The 12,129-nt window shown below is 38.2% G+C and overlaps 1 protein-coding gene across 3 annotated transcripts in view; it reads left to right on the top strand.

Moving 5' to 3' along the window:
• Positions 1 to 12,129, top strand: part of TNS3 (tensin 3) — a 163,683-nt gene that overhangs the window by 28,866 nt on the left and 122,688 nt on the right. For all 3 annotated transcript variants that reach the window (XM_071736226.1, XM_071736228.1, XM_071736229.1), the window contains exon 2: positions 7,936 to 7,973. The gene's annotated coding sequence lies outside the window, so the exon portion shown is untranslated. The remainder of the gene's footprint in view (positions 1 to 7,935; positions 7,974 to 12,129) is intronic.

Raw genomic sequence — 12,129 nt, 5'->3', positions numbered from 1 at the left:
GTGATGTCATCTGCAAACTTACTGAGGGAGCACTCAGTCTCCTTGTCCAGTTCATTGATGAAGTTGTGAAAGAAAACTGGTCCCAACACTGACCCCTGGAGAACACCATTTGTGACCAGCCTCCAACTGGATTTAACTCTGTTTACCATACATCTTTGGGCCTGGCCCTCCATCCAGTTTGTTGCTCAGCAGGAGTATACCAGTCTACATGCAATGACCAACACTGGATGCTAGGACAGACTGACAACTGCATTTAAACCAGAATATGCAGGCTGTAGGACCAAGAACACCTTGTTCCTGAAGCAGGTTAATAGCTTGTAGCTGCTGTAAACTCTAAGGAAGAGGGATTATGGAATGTCCAAGCAAGGTGAGTTTCACTGTAAAACCTCTTTTGACTGTCAGCCTTGTTTGTGAAAGTCATTTGGGAATTTGTCTAAGGGAGGCTGCATGGACTGATCTGGTGACTGGCCAGAAATGGTTGGATGTTGACCTGGGTATGAGTGACACAGAGTGTACTGTTTTCGGGAGGAGAAGACTGGGAAAAAAAATGGGAAATAGAGCCCATTTGTGACACCAGAAGCCTGGGAAGGTCAGACCCTCTCTAGGAAAAAATTTGCACACAGTAAGTAGCAACTTTTACTAGATTAGTTGTCATGGTCTGTAACTTAATATTTTATATTTGGTTTGTGAGGAAATACTAGCTGCTGCACATATGCATCCTACAAATTGCAAAAGTAACCAGCTCTATGGTTTGAATGAATCACAACGGTTGATTCCAGAGAAAATTACACCACTCTGAAAGGAGTCTTAGGAAGGAGTTAATAGTGGGAGAGAAATGCAATTAGTGTTGTTTTCACCCTCTGAAGAATCCCCCCCTCACCTCCGGGATTGCTGTCTCTTGGAAGTCACTGGTGGGGGTTCTCTCTGCTGCTCCATGGTGCTGTTTCCTGTTGTTGGTTGCTGCTTTTTGCTGTCCTTTAGGCTTCTGGTGTGCAGCTAATTCATTCTGTTTGCTTCTGATTTTCCCCTTTTTCATCTTGAGTTTTTGTAGTAAAAAGTTCCTTCTTCTCATCTATTATTGTCAGAGGTTGCAAATTGGTAAATGCAGGTCTTCCCTTTGTATTTTGGTTTTCCTGAAATTCTTTACTACTTGTATTTGCTACCAATTTGCATTAGTTGTCTGGTGTATTATCAAGAGTCATTCTAATTAGCATTTTGATGATGTTAGTCTTGATAAATTTGAAGATTGTAAACAGGGAAAAAGGGTTGCCAGTGTGGAAAGGGTTTTGCTAATGGAAATAATTTTGATACATTCTTAAACAGTGCAAACAGAAACAGGGGAGCCAGGGTTTTGCTGATTCAAGAGGCAATTTTTCTATTTTCAGTGTATTCACATTACATTAGTAAAATGTAACTAACACAGCTTTACAACCAACGCTTTCGTATTTCCATACATTGAAGTTCAGATGATCAGTTCTAACCCAGAAAACTGAAATGAAATGCAGCCATCATTAAAATATGTTATTTAAGTGGGATGAATTTGATATATCATGTGGGGGAAGGATCCTCAAATTTTGTTATGTGGCTAAAACCTGACACTGCTAATTGGCTTCAAAACAACATCAGGGTAACTGCCATGGGAGACAGAAATAATGTATAGGAAGATAAAGTTTAAATAAATGTGTGATTTGTGATGATGTGTGATGAAATGTAAGTAATGCTGAAGAGTTCTGATACATGTAGAAACCCAAATCTCTGGAAAAATGATGGGGTGGCTCGTTCTGGAGGTCTTCTCAGAGCACATGGAAGAGAAGGTTATCAGGAGTAGTCATCATGGATTTACCAAGGGGAAATCATGCTTGACTGATCTGATAGCATTCTGTGATGTTGTGACTGAATGGGTGGATTCAGGGAGACCAGTGGATGTAATTTACCTTGACCTTAGCAAGGTCCCATAACATCTGCATAAGCAAGTTCAGTAAATGTGGGACAAGAAGGGTCCATAGTGAGATGGATTAAGAACTGGCTACACAATAGAGCCCGAAGAGTGGTGATCAATGGCATGGAGTCCAGCTGGAGACCTGTGACTGGTGGAGTCCCCCAGGGATCAGTGCCTGGTACAGTCCTGTTCAACATCTTTATCAATGACCTTGATGATGGGACAGTGTCTTCTCAGCAAGTTTGCTGATGACAGAAAACTGGGAGGAGTGGCTGACACCCCAGAAGGCTGTGCTGCCATTCAGAGGGGCCTGGACAGGCTGGAGAGTTGGGCAGAGAAAAAAAAAACAACGCATCTTTCAAGCAGATAGACTTATTTGTCACCAGCAAGTTAAAAATGAGTATCAAGAGCTCTTACACTATATGCTTTTGGGAAAAGTGTCTCTCGTTGGGAGATTAATAAGGTATTAAGTGACATCTCTTAATGTATATTCAGGTTTGTGCCCAAAGAGAATTTCTGAATTTCTTGTTAGTACCCTTGCCATACATAGAGTTTTTTAAAAACAAACACAAAAACCCACTATAGACAATCGCTTGATAAAAGCTGTGGTTAAGTGCAAAGTTTTGTTTAGAAACTAGTAATGTTTTAATACTCACTGCATGTACAATGTAACACAGTTTGTGTGGAATGTATTGCTGTACTCTAGGTCCACTAAATGCTAAAATGTGAATAGGTGAGTAGCTCTTGCCACAATGAGAAACACTTTTTAGTGGTAAACCCATTCATAATTCTGTGGTTAGTTTACAGAAGTACTCTCTTCCTTTGAAAAGACATTGCTGCTGGTTTTCAGAGACCATCTTACATGCCTAAATTTAAGCAACAGAACTTCTATTTTGTAAAAATTTTGGAGGTTACCCTTCTGTCTTTACCCTGGCAGCAGTATTGTTAATTTGTCATTTTCATGTAAAGAAATATCTTCTGCTAGGTTTGGGTTTTTTTCTCTCTTCCCTTTTTAAAGAAACAGATTCTCAGAGCTGTTGTTACTATTTCAACAACTATTTCTACACTATTTCAAAGTGTAGAAAATTGACTAAATATGGCTTGGCCTCCATTGCCAGCCATCTTGGGACAGTTGTTGCCAGAATCCTTAAACACAAATTTGTAAAGTCTGATATTTGATGTGAGCTAATGCTTGGGATACAGACACTCAGCTGTTCAGCTGAAGAATTGAAGTAGCCTTGCTGAGTGTGACATCGATGAAATCTTCTGAAATGTTTCAGACACATTTTTAAATTGAAGTACACTTGCACTGTAGTCCTAAAAACAGTTGAGTGCTATTTTGTGTACAGGATTTGCCTGAAGAATGCTAGCATTTGGTAGAAGCTGCTCATTGAGATTTTTTTAAACTGTAAGTTGCATGTATTTCCCTTAACAATTGATGTCCTGTGAGTATGTTCAGTTGTTCATGTATTTTGCATTGCTCTGAAGAGGTATGTGTTGCATGATTGTGGTATGATACTGCATTTTTGCCCTTAGAAATTTTTCATACACTTACAGGATAGTTTGGGTTGGAAGGGAGACATTTAATATCATCTGTTTCCAACCCCCTGCATGGGCAGGGACACCTCCCACTAGATCAGGTTGTTCAAGGCCCCATCCAACCTGGCCTTGAACAGGGAGGGGGCAGCCACAACTTCCTTGAACAACCTGTGCCAGTGTCTCACCACCCTCACAGGAGCGAATTTTTTCCTAATGTTTAACGTAAATCTCCCCTCTTAAAGTTTTAACCCATTTCTGCTTGCCCTCACAGGGCAGCAAGGAAATAGACACCAGGATGGGACTGGGAGGTGGAATAGACTGGTCTGTCTGTTGGCATTGTGCAGCAAGAGCCAACAGTAGGTCACTGGCATTTCCCTCTTTATTTTTCAGAAGAACCCTCTCTGTAAATAACTGGTAGATCCAGGGCTAGAAAAACAAAGCACAGATGGACACTGTGGAAAGAAGCGGAGGTGTTCCTTGTGACTTAGAGCTCCTTCTTGACAGCTTTGTCTTCAGAGGAATGTTTATACAGCTTGGTGTGAGAGAAGCTCCTCTAAGTCCAGCTTTCATGGGATAAAGAGGGGGGAAAGAAGAGTAAGGGAGGCTCAGTGCCATAGAGCAGGTGCTTATTTCTTGCTCAAACTGAAATACTCTTTAAGCCCTAATAGAAGAGAAAAACTGTCATCTCTTCAGCTCTTCTCTACTCTCATTTTTTAAAATCTTTTAAAGTTGGAATAAAGCCTGGAGTCTTAAGCGTGTTTGAGCATAACATTTCTCAGAGAAGAGTTCTAATGAATAGCAGAGGAGCTGAAAATGAAAAAAAAAATATTCTCACAGCTTAGAAGAAGAAGCTGCTGCTTCTGAATGTTCACCTCTCTACAGCTACTTAAGAATTTCCATAAAAACAGCTGCCTTATTGAAATGTTATTCAGTGCCTGTGGAAGTCTAATGATTAAGGTAACTCAGCGCTTTGCAGGTACTCTATAATGCTTAGACTGAGACAAAACCAGACTTGGGAGAGGGAGTATCCAGGATAGTTCTGTGAGGTGGTGGTATTAGCTGTGGCATGACAAATTCTAAGTAATGAAATACTAAGTAAATTGATTATTTTGTCAGTAAGTGGTTAATTTGCTAGTGTTGGAGAAGGGAGCTAGTGGTGGTTCTCTGCACTGTCTCTTCTATGCTCAAATACTTGGAAAGTTGTGGCTGACACAGCACAGCCCTTCCTCATATCCAGTTAATAGTATTTTCTTGATTTTCTTTCTAGTGCTGTTGATACTCTTTTCTTTCTGTGTATATGTATATATATATATTTATTTATTTTTTCCTCTTCCCTTCTGGAGGAGGAATGGAGAATGTGGGAAGGAAAGGAGGAGAAAATAGATGGACATTTAACTCTATCTGTACTTTACAAACAACTTCAAAGTTTATTCTCATGACTCTACCACAGTAACAGTAAAATTGTTAGTAGCAATTGTCATCTAGAGATTGATAATTGGCTGCAGGTTAATGACCAAGGTATACTTTCTTTCAGTCAGCTGTGAATTCCTAAGTAATATTCTATACTAACAGCTTTTTTATTTTGTTACTGTTTTTGTTTTCAATTGATTTTAGTGAATTGTTTTATGTTTACGAACCAGACTTCTGTAGTTTTTGAAGTGTGTATATGTATACACATGCATGTATATATTTGTGTGCATGTGTTAATAACATTTTTGTAATTTTGTAAACACTTACATGCCTATCTTTGTATACATAAATGATTACCTTGCCAGCAGATGTAAAGTTTCTACGCTTTCTGTTCCTTTAGTGGAATAAGCATAGATAACATGAAATGCTTTGAACACTCAAGCATCTGGTAAAAGCCAGGAATAGTCAGTTTTGATTACTGTGGATTATCCATTGGGCTCAGTCATTTAAAGTTTTGTTGTTCTGGTCAGAGACTTGGTCTACTAGTGGAATTCAGACCTGTCAAGGAACTGGTGTTTGTATCTGTTACACTTGGGCATCCATTTCTGTTGCTGGGATGTAGCTGGTATACCTGTCAGGAGCAACATTTGCACTAAGCAGTTTGACCATCAACCAGGAGGGAAGAGAATCTCCTTTCTGCTTCTGAGCATAAAGGAATGCTTTGTTTGGTCCCTCCATCTGGACAGTCAGTGATCTCATTGCCAAGTGCTTATTCAGTTCTATTATCAGTCAATTTTATTAGGCAGGAAGAAAAGATAATGACTTAACTCAGTCTGATCCATGAAAGCACTGGTTTTATGTACAACCAGGTCATTTCTGGATACTGAGAAGATGTGAAGCTGTCTTGATTGAATTGGATCTCAATCCTTAGAATGTTATGAAGTTAAATATCTGAAACGGTACATGGTTTGTTTCAGAGGGCTTTTCATGGTGTATATTTGGCTAATTATCCCTTGAGGATTTAGTCTGTGTTGCCTTTGAATCTCCCAAATGTAGCATAATCTCTCCCTTTTAATTATGTATGGAGTTTGTATATTTCTGTACTGCTTCTGAGTTTGAATGGGGTGCTGCTGCAAGACTCAGCCTTGCGTGATCTAGGCTAAATGCAGATCTGACTTCAGTGGCTTCTTTGCGGCAAAGACAATACTGTTGAGTTGTACAATAACAGCAAACTGAATTTTCATGTACATGGAAACTGAAAAACCTCAGTGACTGCATTTAATGTTAGCTGTGTCTTTAATACAGATTTTTTTGTATTGTCAGTGACATTCATGATTTGGTTTTGCATGAACCAGTAGAAAAATCATGCAAGTTGACATGAAGTCAAATTTATTTAATCTTGCCCTTCCCTGACCCCTCCCCCCTATGAAATCTAGGCTCAAGTATCATTAAAGGAGATGAGAATCCATCTAAAATATCAGGGCTTCCTGACAGGTTTACTATTTTAGTTTTTATGATTTTTTTTATTCTCTCTGTTTGTTTTTGTTTGTTTGTTTCACCATGCAGATAGTATACATGCTAAATTTTAGAGCACCTGGTGACCATTTGTTAAGTCAAAGTTAATGGTGATTTAAAATATGGATTCTACTAAATGCACAGTTTTGGTGCATGAAATCATGTAATGAATTTAGGTATCCCCCATGCTGGCACGTGAGAAAAATGAAGTTTTTCATTGCTTTCAAATGTTGCTTTTAAAGCCATCCTCCATTTGCATTAAAATTCATAGTGTTTGCAAGTATTATGTTATTTATCAATATTGATAATTAGAGTAGTATTATTTGTGTGAAGAATCTTGATCCTCTGAAGCACTGTGGACAAAGAACATGTTCCTAACTTTTTCCTGGGAAAAAAACAGATGAACAAAGCTCCTACATGACTGCAAAAGAAAATATGTCACTTAGCTTTTTTTTTTTTTTTTTCTGTGAGAAGTGACTGGGGCATGAGGGCTTTTACATTCCACAGTTGAAGCACTTGAATCTGAAATGGTCCAGGCAAGTATTTGACCTGGCATCTTGGTGTTTGTATCTTTCCTGTTGGGTCGGATTGTAGTGTTTTGGTTCTCTTGGTAGAAGCATCAAGAAACAGGCATGGCTTTCAGCTTGAGTGGTCTAAGTTTAGGCCCTGGTTAATCTTTCAGCTCAACTTCTGGTATTCTATGGCCCACTGATCTTGGAGATTTGGTAAATCAGTTTTTCCTGAATTTAAAATACAGTTTAGCTCACAGTAATCCAAAGAATTTTGCATTGCATTGCATTGCATTGAAAGAAAGCAAATTTCAGAGTAAAGAAGGAAGTGCATATAAATTGAAAATCTATTAAAACTAGCCTCTAGTTATTAGGCTGTTCTGTCATAGTTTTATCACTCCTCATCTGCCTACTAAAATTAAGTGGTGCTTTCTGTGTCTACACTTGCTGGAGAATCATCCTTTCCTGCTCTTGGCTCATCAGCAATTTAAAAGAAATCAAGTGCAAGTACTTTATGCAACACTGTGTAAACTGTGTTTCACAAGCAGAAATTAAAGTCTGAACAGTCATGGTCACTTCGGAGTTTGAAGTCACCCCACTTTTCTTAGGTTTCTGGAAGTGCTGCTATGACTTAAGTTTCACAGGTTACATTTGGAACATTTGATCATACTATCTGTGCTGTTTAGATGGTAACACTTCTGGTGCATGTGGACCTGTAAAGGTAGATGTCAAGATAATTGACCTGTGAAGTGTAACCAGACAACCATTATCATAAGTTATTGGAATGCGCAGCTCTAACAGTATCACTGTAATTGACTAGTCTTTCAAGAATGGGTAAAAAAGAGACATATTTCTTTTTAGTTTTTTGTTTGTTGTTTTTTTAATGGTTTTAATGTATGTGAATACTTGATATATAGACAGGCATGAGTCTAATCAGATCTGGAGTAGAAGGCTGACAGAAAGAAGTGGAGGGGAGAATCCACCCACTCTTTTACTCATATGTTTTATTTCTTTTTGTTTTAGTTTGCAAGTATGCCTGCCACAGGAAATGTGAAGAAAGGGTAAGTAGATCTCTTGCCTCCCTTCTTGCTCATGATACACATGTATTTGAAGTTGAGACTACAAGAGCTGTATCAACTAATTAAGAACAAGAAGATCATTAAATCAGAGACCTAGCTGTCAGAAAACCTGTTTTAGTTCTGGGATGTTGTTCTTGCCATTAGTAAAAAACAGGTCCCTATGTAGTCAAAACAACTGCATCGGTAGTTGAGTTTCCATTCCTCCCACGGGACATATGTAAAGTTGAAAACAGAAAGGCAAGTGGGTATAATACAAACCATGCAGTTCTACCAGAAAAAAAAAAATTATCTAAGTGAATGATGTATGTATATGTACACACCCACATGTATACTCTGTGTGTGTGTATATCAGTACCTACATTATTATTGTTATTACTACTAATAATAAAATTTACAGCAACAGATTTAAAGGCAAACTTTTGGCACTGGATTATGGAAAGTATAAACATACCACTAATTTATTTTCAGTGTCTACTGTAGAAGTATTCACCGAGTTATTAGCAATGCTTTCTTGATAATGTTGGTAGCCTGCAGATTTGCTTGGATGGGTGATACATAGATCTAGAGTTTCCAGAAGTGATGGTATGTAAATGATGGTGGAGACTGTGATAAGAAATTATTTAAACTTGTTTTAGAGACAAATAATTTCACATGTCTGCCATATATATGAAAAGGAAACTGTCTTTCAATTAATATTTATGCTTTCAGGGTGCTGAATGGTGAAAAGATATATATAGAGTGCCAAAAGTATAAAGTGGCATACCTATCATTAATATACTGGTGTATTTTATGTTTTTTTTTAATAACTGAATAGATGTTACTAGCATCTGTTAGCAAAGACAGAAAAATAACTGATAGGTATAAGACCACATTTAATAATGAATTATTTCTTAGAAGAGGCTTTTTTTCCCGATTTTCAGTGATATAGTAATCCAGCTAGTAGATTTAGATTAGTAAATTTAGAGTTTTTCCGTGAGTCTTTTCCTGACTACTGATGTGATGCTCACAACAATGTTGTGTATAATATTGAGACATCACTTATCCTGATTCAGATTTGAATTTTTCCTTTATTGCCTAAAATGATATCTGTATTTTCATTTGGTTATCAGTTTAAGGCAGGAATGATTCTGGTCTTTTTTAAACTGGACCAAGAATACACTGAGACCATCTAAGAATGGTGCAAGGAACCTTGAGGATACTTACAGCAATAACCATAGGCACTGATTCAGATCCATGTATGTAAAGAGTTTCATGAAGTCCATCTGATCCATCAATATCTCTTCTTCCTAGAATGTGTTATAGCTCCAAGTATTACTCCCTGCATTTTTGTTAGGACTACCTTGTTTATGGCAAGTAACAATGTTTGCATTAGTTTAACATCATTTAGTCAGTTGACAGTCACATGGAAAGGGAGTGAGTGAGAACAAAGAATATTGCACTACAATATCGTAGCACTACCATATCACAGTGCAACACATACATTTTCAGTGCAGTGAGTATTCATAAAAGCACTATGATATGCAGGTCTAACCATAAAGCCCCATAACAAAACAGATGTCATAAGTGTGTTCAGGTGAAAAGAGCAGCTCACACCTCACACTGATAAAACTACCATGCAGGTTCTCAAGAATTTGTCAAAACAGTACCACTAATACTCTTGCAAAAGAAAAATGAAAATTTGATAGATACATCTTCCATGAAAATGAGGTTTGTGCAGAATCAAGAATAAAAGTGGACTCTGAATTTGATCAGAAGGCACAAATGAAGAAGGATCACATTTTAGAACTGTTCAGGTGTTATAGGCCATCTTGTAGGATAAACCCTGATCAGTTTGCAAGGGTTTTCCAGTTGCCTCTGACAGGAGAGTGAGTACAAAATAACAAAGGCAGGGAAGCATTATAGTAGTAGTAAAAAAAAAAAAAAAAAAAAAAAAAAAAAAGTTACAAAAACAAAACAAAAGAAGTGGAGAGTAGCTTGCACAAGTCTAGGTGGTTTCATTTGGTTCCACTGTGTCAGTTGCAGAACGTTTCTAACATTTGAAATTGTGTAGCATTAGACAGTGTGAATGGTACCAGTGTGAAAAAAAGATATACTGTGGAAGAAAATTACCCCAAAAACCCAACCAAAAAAGGCACCAAAAGGCCAAACTCCCCTGTTTTGGAATTGTTTGTGGACAGAAAAATAAATGAATAAATGAACATCAGATGTATGTCTTGATATAAAACCTTAAGAGGTATATCAAACTCTGACAAATTACTGTTAGCAATTTAGCCCTGAAGGGGAAGGCAGATGCATGGCAGGGAAGAATTAATGGAAATTAAGCATCCACAAATTCAGAACAGATGTCACGAAACCGTATTTCACACAGAGAGCAACAAATATGTAAACAAGTCTTTCAGGCAACTTTGTTCAGACGAAAAGCTGAGGTTACTCATGACTGAAAGAGCTCTAAATGAGCTGTGCCATATGGTGACCATTATGTTTTGAAGATGTCCCTCAACTCTCATAACTCTTGTCTCAACGTGAACTCTCATAACCTCATTTGTGAATCTGCCTGCTGCACCCTTCCAGGGCAACATCAGAGATCTCGGTGTGCACAGGCTTGTGTTAGAAGTGTGTGATTTTAGTCCAGCCTCTCAGCACAGCTGTTTTTTGCCTGTGTACTGCTGGCTGGGCTTCCTCTGCACCTGTGAATGTGTTGTGTCGGCAGTGCTGAGCTAGGACAGCCCTCTCGCCATGAGCCTCAGAAGCTTGATTTGCATAACTAGAAAGACACATGGTTGACTTTTCTGGTATTCTGTCCGTGTGTACTGAAGAGTGAAGGGTCATCCTGCTGACACACACATATACTTACCAAGGAGGCCTAATGAAGTTTTCTTCATGCTGCATGCTGCCCTGCTTGAACAACACTGGGTTGTTGTTCACTTGCTGGACCATAGTGATATCTCTTCTGTTCATAGGAAGCCTTCATAAACCTCTTGCTGACCTTGCGTAGGTTAACCTATTGTAATATGCTTGCTTTAGCAGCAGGGATATTTAGAACAAAGGCAAACATTTTAAAGTGTTAGCTTGCATATTATACTACACTACTATCTCAGTTTACTATTAAAAATTTTTTTATATATATGTGTAAATATATATATATATTTGTGCTTCTATTTTTTTTTTTATAATTGAGCTAATAAAATTTTGGTTCTGACTCTATCTAGAATTCAAGCCAAACTCTTTTTATTGATGTTTATACAGTTTTCCTACAAAGCAGTAAGGACTGATGCTAGAAGTATTCCATTACCCATCACACTGCTAGGAAAAAAACAAGAGAGCTTTTCTTTCCTGGATCAGTTGCCATGGAACAAGATGCAATAGAGGGAGGAAGAGAGAAGAAAAAAGGGTCAGGCAGGTTCAAGCAGTCTCCTCCAATTTAGTTAATAAACCAGAGAACTCACATGGCACAAATTTAGGAGAGAAGGCAAAGACAGGGAATGCATCTCCTGTTCATACTGCACCGACAGAATGTTTGATAGAGTTATGGGTCACAGAGCCAGAGCTGCAAAAGCCTCATTCAGGCAATGGCTGCATCTAGCCTCGCCGTCTGGATACAGCACTTTCTTATGAGTCCCCCAGCCTTGCAGCCTTCCAAATAGGAACAGGTGTCCCTACCACCATGTTTCAGTTTCTTCTGTTTCTCAGTGACCTCCTGCCCCTCATCCACATCACCCTTTGCTCCAGGGGTGTTGCTGGTCTAGAGATAGCTAGATACCAACAACTTCAGGAAACTTGTTAACAGTCAAATAATAACCAATGCAAAATATAATAGGACAAAAGACACATCTGAAAAAGCATTGCTTGCTATTAAGGCTTCCTTCAAAATGCCTGTGTGGTAGCTCTCTACCTGAGCTATTACATGTACAGAAATACCAAAAAACAAATGATCTTGGTTCATGTAACAGGCAACTAGTACAAACCAAACCCCTCTGAAATATTCAGATGTAACTCAGTGAGGGTAAAAAAATTGTAACTAAACCCAGAAAGTTATCTGCAATTATTTTCCTCACATTGTATCTCACTATTTTCCTTCACCTTTTTTACACTGGAAGCAGCTGTCAAAACCAATTTATTCACATGCAAATAAGTAAGA

Source organism: Heliangelus exortis, chromosome 2, assembly GCF_036169615.1.
Source record: "Heliangelus exortis chromosome 2, bHelExo1.hap1, whole genome shotgun sequence".
Taxonomy (NCBI): Eukaryota; Metazoa; Chordata; class Aves; order Apodiformes; family Trochilidae; genus Heliangelus; species Heliangelus exortis.
This window is presented reverse-complemented; position numbering and strand designations above follow the sequence as displayed.